Genomic DNA, 17,076 nt, shown 5'->3' on the forward strand with positions numbered 1-17,076 from the left:
GGACATTACAGTACTTAAAAGCTGAATGTAAAAGTAGGCAACCTTCCAGTCAGGTACTGATACAAAAAAAAATCTAGACCTGTGGAATTCTACTACTTAAGAACTGAAGGTGAATGAGCAACATAATATTTATTCATTTAGGGCACTTATACCATGCCCTCTAGCCCAAAAGGCTTTCAGAGCAGTTTAGTACTTGAATGGCCCCTGCCCTCAAGTTTACAATATAAAAAGACATGGCACACAAGGAAAAAGGAAGGGGAAGGATGAGGAAAAAGGAAGCTCAATTACAAGCAAGCTCACGTACAGTTCTTACAATGCAGCTATGAACAGCAACTCCTGACCAGACTCAGTGGTGGTTCTGAGTGTCTTGCCCAAGTAAAGAGCAGACCCCCTCCCAGCAGCACTCTTGCCCCTAGATCAGATTCAGAGACTGATCAAGTAACGATGTCCAAACCAGGAGGAGAGGGCAGCTCCTTCCACACAGTTATTCCCTCAGGCAGCTTGTGAAAGAAACTTAGCATTTTTCAGGATGAGGCCCTGAAATGCTACAGGTGAAGGCAGGGTTTTCATGGCCTGGCCCAGAGACACAACCCAGGAGAACTCCAGAACACTGTGATATTATCCAGGAATGGTGTCCCCTCTGTTGTCCCTGTATTGCAGTCCATTCTGTCAGCCTCCTGTCCTTTCTGCAGCAGATTTTATTTAGTTAAATTATTTAGGGAGATGCTTTTCAACTGTGGCTTCAAGAGCAGCTTACAAACAATTAAAAAACAAAACAGAACACAACAACAGCAACAAACTGCAAGAGAGGAAGGACATACAAAATGAATGAAGGTCTTTTTAGATTTCCAGAGGGATTACACACACAAAATTTAAACACATTTCAATTTTATTTATTTATTATAATATTTATATCCCAGCCTTCATGCCAGAAGTAGCCCATGCAGGTACATATGTAATTGTGCTCTGTATAATAGATGTATATTAGGTATAGCTAATCACACAGAACATGGAAGGACTACACTTCTGCTCCCTTCCCTCCCCACCTTATGCCTCCAGATCTGTTCTAGGGGTTCCACCAACCATCTGCAACAGATTTGGGGTGCACGGGGAAAGGAGAGAGAGGGGAAGTTCCACTGCACACACTGAAATCCTTACAGAATGACTTTGCTGGATACAACCTTTAATATAATAAAATTTGGGTCCCTCTATTTCTTAACATTTGTATACCATTTAACATTTCTAATGTGCTACCAGTTGTTCAAGGCACTTGATCTAGTCTTAATCTTTTGAACAACCCTGCAAGATAAGTTGATATCATTATCCCCGGTATTGCAGATGAGGCTCAGAGAGAGTAGTTTGCCTAAGGCCACCCAGGGAGTAATTCTGTGCTTAGATGAGCCATGAATCAAAGGTAAGAATCCCTGCCTTGGAGATATTCAGACCACCTTGGAATCCAAGGGGGCTTGAATACAAGACAGTCCAAGGTGAAACAGGTTTTCTCGGAGGTTTCAGAACTAGTTTAGAATGTTGGAAGAACTTCTAAGGTATTATTGGATTAGCTTCATATATTTTGGTTGCCTCTCCTAAGCTCTCCATAAACAGAAAATGCCAGGCAGAGAGAAGGAGGCAGGCTAGGGAAGGTTGGTGTAAGGATGGGATAGAAATTTGGCTCAGCATTCCCACTTTCTAAAAGAATACACAAACTGAACACACAGCCATCATTCAACATTTGCATTTCTGAATTTTGTGATGCAGTCAAAAGATGTGTATACAAATGTGTATATTAGGGAGAAATGTACATAAAAATGCATATATTGGTAAAAATATCATATAAAGGGGAAATTGCTTGCAAGAATGTGTATATTAGGCAAACTTCTATGCAAAATTGTTTAATATTAAGAGAAAAGTACTTAAATGCTGAAGAATTTTTGTAAGGACATTTTAAAAAAAATGGCAAAGTGATGCAGAAATATGGTTTTAAGACTGGAAAAGTGAGGAATGAAAAGAAACTGAAACTGACAGAGATTTGTCCATCCCTAGTTAAGTGTAGTTCTGTGACTGACAGGTCTAGCTTTCAATCGGGAAATGTGTTTACCAACACTCTCCTTTTACTTCCAATCACAGTGCTTTTGGGAGGGATGTAGAAAGTCCACCTTCATCCTAATCAGCCTGGAACTTTCTGTGACTTTGATGCAAATTAAACAGAAAAATAAAAAAAATATTATAAAGCCAGAAACAGGTTTTTTGTCCTATATAATATTTTTGTAGGAGTCACACTGCATGCTTCTATGCAAGCATAAGCCTGTGCAGAAGTGTTCACATTAGCATGATGCTGCGAGGCAAGGCGTGATGGTGGTGGCGATGGTGCTGCCACTCACTTGAGGTGCCTGGCCCTGGTGATGATGGTAGTGCACAAGGCATCAGGTGGTGGTGGTGGCAGTGCCCTATGATGAGCAGGTCTGCAAACTTTTAAAGATACAGAAGACCTTTTGGTTGCCAGGACCAGCCTCCAAGAGGTCTTCTGTATCTTCAAAAGCTGTGCATGGGGAAGGGAGAATTCCACCTTGTGGTTTTTCTCATTATAGTGTTGCAAGAACACCTGCACTTGGATGACTTTCTTTTCTCCTAAAGATACAGGATCATTCTCAGGCCAAGAACCTGGCAACCCTATGTATAGGGCTTGCAGCAGAAGCCAGAAAGAGGCTGGTGCAAGTGTCCAAACTCAAGGCAGTACCTCCCAGGGTGAAGGTGAAGGCTCCGCATCTCTGTGTTAGGAACATAGAAAGCTGCCTCAACTGAGTTGGTCCACTTAGCTCAGTACTGCTCTGAATATCAATGGCTCTCCAGGGTTTCAGATGTGGGGACATTCCCAGCCCTATATGGAGATGCTGGGGAATGACTGAACCTGAAACCTCCTGCTTTGGTGACCTACCACTGAGCTAAGGCCTTTGCTCTCTTCTCTCAACAGTCACAGGCATTGTGAGGACAGCACACTTGCCCCTTCTTTTTCATTCCAACTCCAAGCTTGTTTTGCAGGCAAGAGGTTTGGATTTGTGTTTATAAAATGCAGGGCTTTCCTGCATATTTAAGTGGCTTCTCCTTAGGGACCCCCTCCAGCCCTGCCCCTCCCCTGCTCCAATCTTACTGCCAAGTGCACCTATCTGTGAGGCACCCACAGTATTAATTGGGGCCGAGTGATTTCATTTTGAATATAATTATGGGTTTTTATTTGTGGCCTGTGGAGTGCAGAGCAGGATTAAATAAATCTTAGTTAAAAAGTTGGCAGTAAAGGAAAACCTTCTAAACCAACACTAGATGTCACTTTCCCCTTCTTATATAACTTGCAACAGGAAGATGTCCTGTAACAATAACAACATTAATAACATTTAAGAACATTAATATGTTCTTAAACCTTTTAAATGCTTTTAATCTTAGAAGATGTTTTGAAAGCCTTTTTTTAAGAAATGTTTTTAAAGATGTTTTGTTTTAATATACTTTAAAGTTTGTTTTTATTATGTTTTAAAGTTTTTAGTGCTTTTTTTTTTTGCTGCCCTGGGCTCCTGCCGGGAGGAAGTGCACGATATAAATCAAATTACATCAACAACAACAAACAAAGAAAGAGAGTCCTGAAACAGGAGAGGAGGGTCTCAACTGGCTTGGGATCTTCTGGATCCTGAACCAGCCCCACTGCTGCCACATGATGGCACTGGACCTGATTCAGATCCAGTAACTGCACCCAGGGCCAGCACCAGATTGCAGTGGGCCCTCGAAGGCAGTGGCACGTCAGCACTACTGCTGCTGGGGGCTTAAATTGGCCCAGCATTTAACACATCATTGTGTTAGCACACTGTGCGTGCATGCCTACTATCATGCAAGATGGTGGCGGGGGGCGTGTTGACATCCCCACTGCCATCTTGGATGATGGCAAGCATGCGTGCTCAGTGCGTGGACATGGCGCTGCAGGAAGTGGTGTGGCCAGTCCCGTGCTGGTGGCAGGGTAGGTATTGCCTGAGAGGGTGGCTCCTGCTCTGCGATCTGCACCAGCATCAGGTCACGGGGCGCACACTCCATTACCAGATGCTAGCGCAGATCCTGGAGTGGGAGCTACACTTGCCCAGCCCTGGGGGCCCCTCTCAGCCACAGGGGCCCTCAGCCAGTGCCCAACTTGGCTGCCTGCTGGCACAGGGATTTGCCTGCCGCCTGCCTTCTGCAGCAGATGTAGTAGTGACCCTGCTGCTCATTTAACACCACTCCTTGGCGGGGGGTTTCACTGCAGCCTTAGTTATGTATATGGTTTTAAAATCTTTACTGTTTTCATGTGTATATTATTACTAATTATTTTTCCTGTTTTATGTACCGCACTTAGAAAGATTGTTTGATTAAGTGGGTTATGTGAAGGTGAGCAGCAAAATGTTTCAAGTGCACTTGGAATAATTCACTAGGATTGCAGCAGGACAGCCTGAGCTTTATTCACCTCTGGAGCTCAGAGCAGACCTGGAGAAAGAGGCAGAACCCAATCAGGGGGTGGAGTCCTGCACAAAATCTGCCTGTTCAACTAAGGTGAACATTTAATTGGAGTGGGGAATGCCCTTGGTCCTTGCTCCCCTAGAACTGGGGAGGACAGCTATGAGAGAACTAGAAAAGGTCCTCAGATGCAAAGATGTATCACTGAACACTAACGTCAGGATCATTCAGACCATGATCTTTATGTATAGATGTGAAAGTTGGACAGTGAAAAAAAGCAGATAAGAGAAAAATCAACTCATTTGAAATGTGGTACTGGAGGAGAGCTTTGCGCATACCATGGACTGCGAAAAAGACAAATAATTGGGTGTTAGAACAAATTAATCCAGAACTATCACTAGATGCTAAAATGATGAAACTGAAGTTATCATACTTTGGACACATCATGAGAAGACATGATTCACTAGAAAAGATAATAATGCTGGGAAAAACAGAAGGGAGTAGAAAAAGAGGAAGGCCAAACAAGAGATGGATTTATTCCATAAAGGAAACCACATACCTAAACTTACAAAATATTGGAGGTCATTGATTCATAGGGTTGCCATAAGTCAAAATTGACTTGAAGGAACACAACAACAACAACAAGTCAGCTTGCCTGCCAAGTTAGGTAGGCGAAGGGAGTGCTTGTCGGAAGAACACAGGGTTGTATCCACAGCTGCACCTGCAGAGTTCTACTGACCCAATACAGCTTCAGTTTTCATTCCTCAAATTACCATGTCCCCTCAAATTCTGCTCTGGAGCTGATATTGAGAGCACAAGGGGAGGGCTAGAAGGGAAAGAAGAGGAAGTTCCATTGTGTGCATGGAAGTCCTTTGCACCAGCAGAGCTGCAGCACTGAAAATGGACCAAAGCCCACTGTACAGTCTAGGGTCTTTTACAAATATGGTACCCAGGATGTACAGAATGTTAGCTGTGTCCTTAGAGCACCCATGGCAGGAGATTAAGTGTGAGAAATGAACTCATTGTCCTTGCTGTAACGAGTTATGCCCATATTAAGACTGCTCATGGCAACAGAGAAATGATATTATGCAATCAGTTGCTGAGATTTTGAGGAAGGGATTTTGTCCTGAAATCTCCCCTTCAGAAATCAGCAAAACAAACTCTTGGTAAAATCTCCTTTTGTGATGATTGATTTCCTCTTCCTCTCATGACTGTACAGGAGCAGGACACTGGGAAATGGGAAATCGCATGTAGCAATCCAGAGACTTCTAGGAAAGTATTTTGTCATCAAAAGCTAGCTGCCTTCTGGAGTCATCTCAAAACAAATCTCTTAGTAAAATATCCTTTTATAACCACAGATTCCTCTTAAGAGCTTATGAGGATACATTTAGCAGTATGTGACATAAGGACAAGTTTACCATATACAGTAATAGTGTAAAGCCAGACAAATCTCCCATTGAGTTTAACTGTATAGAATCAAATCCCAAGTCATTTATTTATTTATTCCAAGTATTGATATACTGCCCTCTCGCAAAACATCAGGGCGGTGTGCAGTAACATAAAAACATTTAAAAGCAATCCAAAACAACCATTAACAGCATTAAAAAAAAGTCTTAAAGAGATGCCTCAAAGTCAAAAGCGAGGATACCTGCTGAATTTCTGCTGGAAGAATGTTCCACAGTATGCGACCAACAACACTAAATGCCCACCTTCTGGTTGAGGCCTTTCAGGCCTCTATAACATGGGAACTAATTTACTGTATTAAATGCATGTTCAGTGGCAGCTTGTGCCCAGTGGGACTGGTGGGGCGGAAGGCAGGGAGCCCAACAGTAGGTGAAGCCAGAGCCAATGACTATCAGAGTTTGGGTTTTTTCCTCATCTTCCCCCCTGCTGAGTTCTACAAGGGCAACACTGACAGAGGAGGGAGGGAGCTGACCCCCAGGGCCACCCCCTAGACTGAGGTTGGTGGGGTGATGCCCCACTAGCCCCAATGGACCAGCCTCCACTGTGCATGTGCAAGTGTATTTCAGCATGCAAAGGCACCTAGTTAAACGGTGTGCAAGAGTGACCAGTGACTGAATCCTGGCTTATCTATCTCTCTGTCTCAGGGACAGAGGCAGCTGAGGGCCACATTCCCTTCTGGGCAACCCTCTGAGGGCCACATGCTAGTAGTGGGCAGGCAGAACCAGTGACAAAAGCAGGCAGAGCAACATGTACATTTTATCTTTGTACAATAAGCTAGTTTCCTGGCCTGGGAAGTATGGCCTGGAGAGAGGAGGGATGGCCTGGAGAGAGTTCTGAGGGCCACATTGGGGCCCCAGGCCTAAGGTTCCCCATCCCTGATCTATTCTAATCCCGGTCTATCTGTTACTCCTGTACAGTTGAATGGGGCCACACTTTTAGCCCTGTCCTCACTGTCAGGTCTGTAACAAGCATGTGTTGTATATGGTTGTCTGCAGAGAAATTCCAATGTGCAAGCCTCTGATTGTGTACAAGGGCTCCACGCAACTGGGTGTCCTTAAGCATCACTCGGAACTGAGTGCTTTCCATTCTGGACTTTGGAATGACGAGAGATGTGAAAACCTTGCTATAGAGGTAGGGAACCTCATTCAGCCCAAGGGCCAGATTCGCATCTAGCCAAACTCGGTAAGGGCCAGAGGGGCAGGGCCAAAGGGGCAGTGCTAAAATAAAGTTAAATAAAGTCAAGGAAAGTTACCTTTGCTAGAATGCTTTAAAAATGTGTGCGAAGGAAGGAAGGCAAAACACACAGAGACATGACGGACTGTGCAGGACTTGAGCAATAGGGCCTCCTCAATCAGCTATGAGGTTTGCTTCACAAGGAGGCTGGGTGGAATTGGATGCAAGGAAATAACCCCATGTAAGCCATCCTGAAGGATGAGATATGAAAGGAAACGGTAAGAAAATAAACAAGGCATGTTATATTTTAAGGAACCAAGCAGCCCACTTCCAGAAAGTGACTTTTGGTGAATCCAAAAATTTCGTTGTTTTTGGGAAAGGGGGAGATTCCAATGGGCACAATTCAAGCCATTAGGAACATGGGAAGCTCCCTTATACACGCCATGGGTCCATCTAGCTCAGTATTCTCTTCACTGACTGGCAGCAGCTTCCCAAGGTTTCAGGCAGGAGTTTCTCACAACCCTGTCTGGAGATGCCAGGAACTGAACATCGGACCTTCTGCATGCAAGGCAGTTGCTCTACCACAGAGCTATGCCCCTTCCCCTACTGAAATCAAGCGAACGTTAAATTACTTAACTTATTTACTTAGTAATTGTTTAGCCTGCTCTTCAGCTGAAAATAAAAAGAACCAGCAGAGCAGTTTATAGATTCATGGATGGTATTCAGTTCTAGAGTAAACTCAGAGTAGACCCATTGAAGTTTATTCATTATTATTTATTTATTTATTTATATCCCACCCTTTCTCCTAGTAGGAGCCCAGGGCAGCAAACAAAAGCACTAAAACACTTTAAAACATCATAAAAATAGACTTTAAAATATATTAAAACAAAACAACCATTAAAACATATTAAAACAAAACATCTTTAAAAACATTTTTTAAAAGTGAGTGTTAAAAACAGGGTGTTTTTTAAAAAAAAAAAAAGATTTGAAAATATATTAAAAAGCAATTCCAACACAGATGCAGACTGGGATAAGGTCTTTACTTAAAAGGCTTGTTGAAAGAGGAAGGTCTTCAGTAAGCACCAAAAAGATAACAGAGATGACGCCTGCCTAATATTTAAAGGGAAGGAATTCCACAGGGTAGGTGCTGCCACGCTGAAGGTCCATTTCCTATGTTGTACGAAACAGACCTCCTGATAAGATGGTATCTGCGGGAGGCCCCCACCTGCACAGCGCAGTGATCAACTGGGTATATAAGGGATAAGACGGTCTTTCAGGTATCCTGGTCCCAAGCTGTATAAGGCTTTATACACCAAAACTAGAACCTTGAACTTAGTCCGGTAGCTAATGGGCAGCCAGTGCAGTTCTTTCAGCAGCGGAGTGACGTGTTGGCAATACCCTGCCCCAGTGTGCAGTCTCACCACCATATTTTGCACCAGCTGCAGCTTCCAGACCAGCCTCAAGGGTAGCCCCACACAGAGTGCATTACAGTAATCCAGCCTGGAGGTTACCAGGGCATGAACAACAGTGGTCAGGCTATCCCGGTTCAGAAACAGCTGCAGCTGTCTTACCAACTATAGCTGGTAAAAGGCACTCCTAGCCACTGAGGTCACCTGGGCCTCTAGTGACAAAGATGGATCAAGGAGCACCCCCAGACTACAGACCTACTCTTTCAGAGGGAGTACGACCCCATCCAAAGCAGGCAACTGACCAATTATCTGAATTCGGGAACAACCAACCCACAGCCTCTCTGTCTTGCTAGAATTCAGACTCAGTTTATTGGCCCTCATCCAGCCCACCACCGAGTGCAGGGCTTGCATGGCCTCTCCCAATTCAAATATTACAGAGAAATAGAGTTGGGTATCATCAGTGTACTGCTGACACCTCACCCCAAATCTCCTGATGACTGCTCCCAAGGGCTTCCTATAGATGTTAAACAGCATGGGGGACAAGATGGTACTCTGTGGCACCCCACAGCACAACTGCCAGGGTCTGAAAGACAATTGCCCAATGCTATTATTTAAACGACCCTGGAGATAGGATCAGAACATCTGTAAAAAAGTGCCTCCAATACCCATCTCACCAAGTGGGCCAGAAGGATACCATGGTCAATGGTATCAAAAGCTGCTGAGAGATCAAGTAAGAATAACAGGGTCGCATTCCCCCTGTCCTTCTCCCAGTAAAGGTCATCAGCGTGACCAAGGCCAATTCAGTCCCATAACCAGGCCTGAACCCAGACTGGGATGGGTCAAGATAAAAAGGGGGTATTTGCAACCGGGAGGTAGTTGTCACAAACCAATGTGTCCAGGGTGGGCTTTTTCAGGAGTGGTCGAACCACCGCCTCTTTCAGGGCTGCTGGAGCCACTCCCTCCTGCAGTGATGCACTGACCACACCCTGGATCCACTCGGTCAACATGCTTTAATAAGCCAAGAAGGGCAAGGATTGAGAGGACACATTGCTGGCAGCAGCATCGCAAGCATCTTGTCTATGTCATCAGGCTGCATCAACTGAAACCATTCCCAAGAAGTTGCAGCAGACATTGCACTGGACACCTCACTGGAGACTACAGTAGATGTAGATGAGGCATCAAGATTGCTACAGAGGCTAACTTTACCCTCAAAGTGCCTTGCAAACAATTCACTGTGGGCCTCCATTTCCTGGAGTTGATGTCAACAGACCCCTGACAATATGGAAAAGCTCCACTGGACGGCTGCTTGAGGATGCGATGGTGGCAGAGAAGTGGGCCTTCTTCATCACCCTTACCACCACACAGTAGGCATGGTTATGATGTTTTACTCATGCCTAATCAGCCTCACAGCACATATTTTGCCTCTTGCACTCTAGCTGTCATCCAGCCTGTTTCATTGCCCTTAGCTCACTGTACCAAGGTGCAAACTGGGCTCCAGAATGCCAGGGAGAGTGCTCAGGGGCAACCGTATTAAGAGCCTGATGCACCTCTCTGTTCCACAGCACGACAAGAGCTTCAACAGGGTCATCTGCTCTATCTACTGGGAACTCCCCCGGAGCATTCAGGAATCCTGTGGATTCCGTTAGTCTCTGGGGGTAGACCATCTTAATCTGTCCATCACCCCTGCAGGGAGGATCGGACCCATATGTCTAAACCTCACCAGGAAGTGGTCTGATCATGACAATGGGGTGACATCCACCCCCTATCTCCTGACCACCCCTTCCTCCATCTGGAGCAAAAACCAAGTCGAGGGTGTCCCGTGCCCTACGCATCAGGCTGGTGACAACTTGAGTCATGAACCATGGTCATCATGGAGGCCATGAAGCCCCGAGTCGGAACACTAGAGGCAGCCTCAGCATGGACATTGAAATCACCCAGGACTATCATTCTGGGCTCCTCCAATACCACTGCCGAGATAGCCTCTGCCAGCTCAGTCACAGAAGCTGCCGGGCAGCAGGGTGGATGGTACAACAGCAGCAACCCTAGTTTACTGTCTCTTTGGCATGACACCAGGTGCAGGCCCTCACAGCCAGCTCCAAGACAGAGTGGCTTCCTGGTTACAGAGATGGAAGTTCTGTAGACCACAGCAACTCCCCCCCGTCCCTACAGCCTGTTCTGGTGTTGCACCGAGTATCCTGGTGGGAAAAGCTGGGTCAGATCAACTCCTCCCAGCTCACCCACCCAGGTCTCGGTAATGCACACCAAATCGGCACCTTCATCCATGATCAAATCATGGATGAGTGTGGTCTTATTGTGTACCGATCTGACTAATTTAGGTTTATTAATTTCAATGGGTCTACCGTGAGTAGGACTTAGTTTAATACAACCCAATAAATGCAACATTGGTTTAATTGTATGCTCAAAGCAATTTAAGCAAACATATAAATATGGTTCCAATAACGACTTTAAACAGCTCAAAATAGAAGAATCAGAGGGAAAGTCGAAGCTTGAGGGGGATGAACTCCGCATAAAAGAACAGATGAAACCACACACTGGGATATTAAATCACAGGAACCAATACTTGCTGTTACATGCAAACTGATTAGAACTGCTTGCCAGCCAAAGGGAGGAAGGCCTGGAGATAAGCAAACAATGTTGTTCCTTTTTTTCTCACATTCCTAGCATTTGGATCATTGCATTATCTCAATCTATGTTTTCCCCTCTTGAACTCATACAGGTGTCTCACACAGGCCAAGTGCTGCTCCCAAGCAAGACAGTCTGTTGAAATACATTTATTTATTTATTTATATTCCACCTTCCTTCCAAGGAGCTCAAAGCATTGTACATGGTTCTCTCCCTCCCCATTTTATCTCCACAACAACCCTGTGAGGGGGGTTACATTGAGAGACAGTGACTGGCCCAAAGTCACCCAGAGAACTTCATGGTTGAGTGGGGCTTTGAACCCTGGTCTCCCAGGCCCTAGTCCAACACTCTAACCACTACACCATGCTGGCAATTTAAGAAACCCAGATGTTTACGAGTACACACAGAAACATGTTCCATTATCCTTGGACTCCTTCTTCAATACAAGATTTCTAATTAGGATTCAGTCTGCACCCTCCCCCACTCCCGAAAAAGCACCTTGTGATATAAACTTGAATAGAAGAATGAAAAGAAGAAGGAAATAGCTTAATTTGGCTAGTTTGTTTTCTAAAAACTATGTTAAAACATGCTTATTTCCTGTTTTTAGCTGTGTCTATTTAGGAAAGGGATAAGCATTATGGTGGCAATTGAAAATTGGTGTGTGTCACTTAATAAAATACTGGTGGTTGTGTGCATTTTTTAAAAAAAGAAATGACAATACAGAACTCTTCTGAGATTGTACAACTATTGTGATTGTGAGTGTAATATGGGTGATGGTTATGGGAATGCCAGGCCCACCGATTGGCTAGACAAGACTCAGGTATGGTGGCGGACAGACAGCCCAATAGATATATGAGTTCTAAGTTGTGTAGAAATTTAAAGGTTTCAAACCGCTTGCAATTGAACGTGGAACCATACTGGGAGCAAATACAGTTGCTTTAATACAGGCGAAGTTTTAAGCAGCCTGACACAGTGAAACTGAACGGCCAGAACTTTTGCCATCATCTTATCATCATTTCAGGAAAAGCTGGCCATCCGAGGGCCTGAATATGTTTAGCCCAAATATGTTGCAATATGTTGCCCTAATTTTGTTATTCAGAATCTGGCTCGTGAAGCATCCCTCAGAAAGCAACAGGCAAAGCCTATACAAATAGTCAGCTTCCTTTCAATAAATAAACATAGACTAGTTTCTGAGACAGGCCAAACCATTAGGAGTGCACCATACATTTGTTTGTTTCATCTTTTGGACATGGAAGGAGTATTTTGGTGACGGGAGGGCATTTCCCCAAAACAGCTTTCCAACCTTGCTTGTTGGGTGTTCATTGCCTTTTATTCCCCATTCAGCTGCTGCTTTGCTTGAAGCCTTTGGCCCTTTTGCGCTCAGTGATCCTGTTTGGGGAGGACTTTGGGGCAGAAAGCACAAACCCCCACTCAGCAGAATGAGCAGGAGGGTCCCCAAAGTCCTGCTATATAAAGCATGATGTTATAACAAAAAATGCAAAAATTTTCCCTAGCACGATATGTGTATGGCAGTTATTTTGTACTGGCATTCACGACACTTTTATCAAGATATGAGTACTGGCATCTCTTTTTTTTTTTTACACCCCACCCCAAAAAAGCAAGCACACACACACACACACACACACACACACACACACACACACACATGTATATATATATGAAGGTACAAATGAGTCATTTCAGTAATGTACCCTTCCAGATTTCTGCAGGGCATTGAAACTCTATGCAGATCAAACACGCAAGCCTGTGTGTGCAGCATAAGACTTGTCAGTGAAGTATGTTGGCTTATAACAACTGTACACAATCTAGGATTGATGCAGAAGGAGAGCTTGTATTGAACTTTGAACATCAATTTCCTGCCCCCCTAGGGATGGAAGAGAAATTCAATTCATTTCATAAATATAGCCAAATTTATCAAATTTGCACTTTCCAAAACAATATGAGAACCAAAACACAGCCATCCTTCAAATTCACACATCTGAATTTTGCAATGCAGTTGTTCAATCAAACAATGTTTACAAAAAGCATGTATTATGGGAAAATGTGTATAAAATGAATGTATTAGTGAAAATAACATGCAGCAATGCATTATATTAGGAGAAATTGCTTGCAAAACTATGTACTTTAGTCAAAACTACAGACAAAAATGCACTAAAGATTTGCACTGGATGCTAAAATGCTGAAATGTTTTAAAGAGGATTTATAAAAATCACAAATTGCTGCAGAAACCTGGGGAAATGAATTTAAGATTGGAAAAATGAGAAACAGAGAACCAAAATTCACAGATCCTTCTATCCCTACTGGCTCCGAAGGGAGGGCCGCTGTCCATCAGTGGGTTGCTGGAAGAATCTAATTTCATAGAATCACAGAGTTGGAAGGGACCTCAAAGGCCATCTAATCCTACCGCATGCTGCCAATTCAGGAAACCACTATTATAGCATCCCTGATAAGAGCCAAGTAGCCATTCAGCATCTGCTGGAGATGACTGAAGAGGTGTAATGAGCTTAGGGGAGACATGCCTTGCACATCAGCAGGTTCCCTTAGTTAAAACATACACACACATACATTTATCATTTCTTTCTTTGTAAAAACATGTATATTCCAATTTTCTCAAAGTGCCCAGAGTACCTGACCCTTCTGCCACACCCTTAGAGTAGAACCTAACATGGTAGATACTAATGAGACCAGCAGTAGTGTTGGATTGGCTCCACTGCTGTGCCTGTGCCATACCAACCTCCCTGCCACCTGCCACCTCTCCCTCTTGGTTACCGGCAAGTGCCTCCATGTTGGCTAGCCAGGTAAGCAACATTGCCCCACCCCGCTCCACCCCACTGGCTGCTACTGAAAAGGAGAAATCTAAATCTGCCTGTAGGCACTAATTTTCCATTTTGAATGCTTCTTGTCAGTTGTGTATTTTGTATCTCTGTATTTGTCCTGATGAATTTGCCTGTCTAATGATGACTAGCGAGAATCTGGCTGATGACTGGGCCTTCCTTTTCATTGGGATGGGACTGGAAGGTTTAAGATGTTAATGTGTGACGCAAAAGGTGTAGCTAATCCACTTACGAGAAAGAGGGTGACTCAGTCTTTTAGAAAGGAACACCCAGAGACCCTTCTTTAATAGGATACGCACAAACCTAATCCTTCACAAAGTTTTGAAATGTTTTGCTGGTTGGGTGGTGAAGAATATCTGACACTGGACCCACAAATAAATTTGGGCATTGAGAATATCATTGTAGCCTTGCCCCAGACTCTGAAGGAAATACCTTTTTGTCAAAGGAAATGATGATGATTATAATTATACAAAGGGATACGTTTGTCCCCAATATGTGCTCCTTGGGGATGAAGGGCAGAATATAAATTCAATAAATAAAACAATAATATGGGATAGACCTCTTTGGTTGAAATTTTAATGTGCACCCATGAGAGAATTTTGCTGACATTTTCTCTCCCTTTTACGTGCAATTTCTTGTTTCATCAAGTGCAGGAGAATAGTTGATAGGGGGGAGGTCAGCCCAGCACTACACGAAGATGTGACACTGCAGATGTTGCTGGATTGTATCCCCCATCATCCCTGACCATTGGCCGTACTGGAGCCCCACCTCTCCCCCTCTCCCCATTTTATGAGTGCTATGCAATCAAATCAATCAATCAAATCAAATTTTATTATGCCGTCAATGACCCAATATACAATTGATTATTCAAAAGGAATTAAAACAAATAAGACAAGACAGTACAGGATCTAGTTGTTCTAGTATAGTCAGTCTAAGATAAAATTGCCTTTTTACGTAGACTCTGAGCTACATTTAAAAACTGAGCAACTGATTCGGTGATGTGTTTATCAGTATCAGACATAAAATGAATCAAGAGTGACTTTGTAGATCTACCAGGAAAAGCTTCAATACGTGGAGAGATAAATCTAGCACGAGCATCTTTATATAAATCACAGGAGAGGAGAACATATGAGTGCTATGACCATAGACCATATAGGATGTTGGCTAGGCAACTATGTCACTTACAACAGTTCAAAGGATTTATTGCATTTTGTTGATGGGATTCAATTAAATTATGTTTTAATTTTAATAACAAGGGTTTTTCCGTTCAGTTTCTTTCAGACTTGCCACTTTATTAAGGAAGCCATTTGATCGTTAGAACGCTCAGCGCTTATGGTTCCCGGAAGATTGCTCCGCCTGTGGCTGCCTCTGAGATGAGCTCTGTCTCAGAGGAAGCTTTTTTCAGTTTAAAATCAGTCAAAAGGGAACTTTGACTGGTGTAAATGTTCTCCCAGGCAAGGGTGAACCGAATAGATTATCCACAGAAACTTCGTTGGGCTGTCGGTGGCTGGAATTGATCAGGAATTCCCTGGGAAAGGAAGGCATACCTAGCAGCCGAGGACGGAGTTAGGACTTCCAGCAAGCTGGGCTGAAAAAAAGCGAGACGTTTTTTCTTTTAAACGATCCACAACGGGCGAGCTTTCTTCTGTCTAATCTTATCATTTGGCTTAAATTACTACAGTAAAAGATTTGTTTAAGAATCAGCAATTAAGATACCTGGGTGAGTTACACTTCTCTCTTTTATACAAGGAATTAAGGAGGAGGAAAGAAAATTTAAAAAGCTTATCTTATTTTTTATGGCAAAAAGCAGGCCTGAATTTGGAAACTATAAAGATTAAAACGGATGAGGGGCAACTTACCCAAAGAGAAAATCTGATTTAGATGATTATTTGATTGATATATGTCTGGGACTACTTTTTCTTGGACTACTTTCTTTAGACGAATCTGCTGTTCGTGTATGTTACTAATTGTTCGGCGCTGTGAACCAAATTTGTTTTGCATTCTTGGACGTGCGGGAGATAAGAACTGTGCTGGCCAGATGTCAACAGGCCTGGAATATTAACTCCCTTATTGCTGGAAAAAGAAGCAAATTACTCTTTGCTTGGGAATTGTGGCTATATTGGAAATTTGAAGGGTTTTTTTTTCGGTTTTAAGAATGACAATCAAAGAAGTGGCAGAGACCCTGGATGTACCCCTGGAAGGGTTTTCCCCTCTGGATATGTTTCAGAAGATAATGGATGAGATTAAGATAACGAAACAAGAACTGGGACAGAGTAGACAAGAGATGGCAACTGAATTTGGTAAAGTGAAACAGGAGTTGAAAGAAATAAAGGATTATATGAGAAAAGAAGCAGATGGACAAGCAATAGAATATGAAAAAGAAATTAAAGGGAAGGAGCAAATTCTGGAGATTGGAACAGATATATCAAATATGGAATTGGAAAAAGATTTGGACTTTATGGCAAAAATTGAAGGGAGGATGCAAGTCCTGGAGATTGGAACAGATATATCAAATGTGGAACTGGAAAAATATTTAGAGTTTGTGGATCCTGGAGATAAAGATTACTGTTTGGAATTCGGGGTTATTCCTGGAGAAATTGATGAAGATATCAGAGATAAAGCTATCAATGTTTCGATGGAATTTCTGGACTGGAATGATTTGATGGAACTTGAAATAGAGAAAATTTATAGAATTAATTCCAGATATGTGACAATGGAAAAACTCTCAAGAGATGTGCTAGTGCATTTCGTAAAAAAGAGGAACAGAGATATGACTTTACAACAATATTTCAGCAACACATTCAGAATTGATGGCAAGGAAATATTTGTGATGAAGGAAATTCCCATCAGACTCTTACTATATGACTGACTATGACAGCAAGATTATTATGGGTGCAAGGATGGAAGTTGGAAGATGGAATTAACACTGATAATGGAAAAATGGCTATTGAAATTACTGGTCCTAGTAGACTTGATGAGATGGATTAATTGACATGTTTATTTGAAGAAAAATCGAGGGATATATTTCTCAAGGAGTGGAAACCTCTCTTTGACTTTTTGCGGAA

The sequence above is a fragment of the Rhineura floridana genome, chromosome 5 (assembly GCF_030035675.1).
Source record: "Rhineura floridana isolate rRhiFlo1 chromosome 5, rRhiFlo1.hap2, whole genome shotgun sequence".
Lineage (NCBI taxonomy): Eukaryota > Metazoa > Chordata > Lepidosauria > Squamata > Rhineuridae > Rhineura > Rhineura floridana.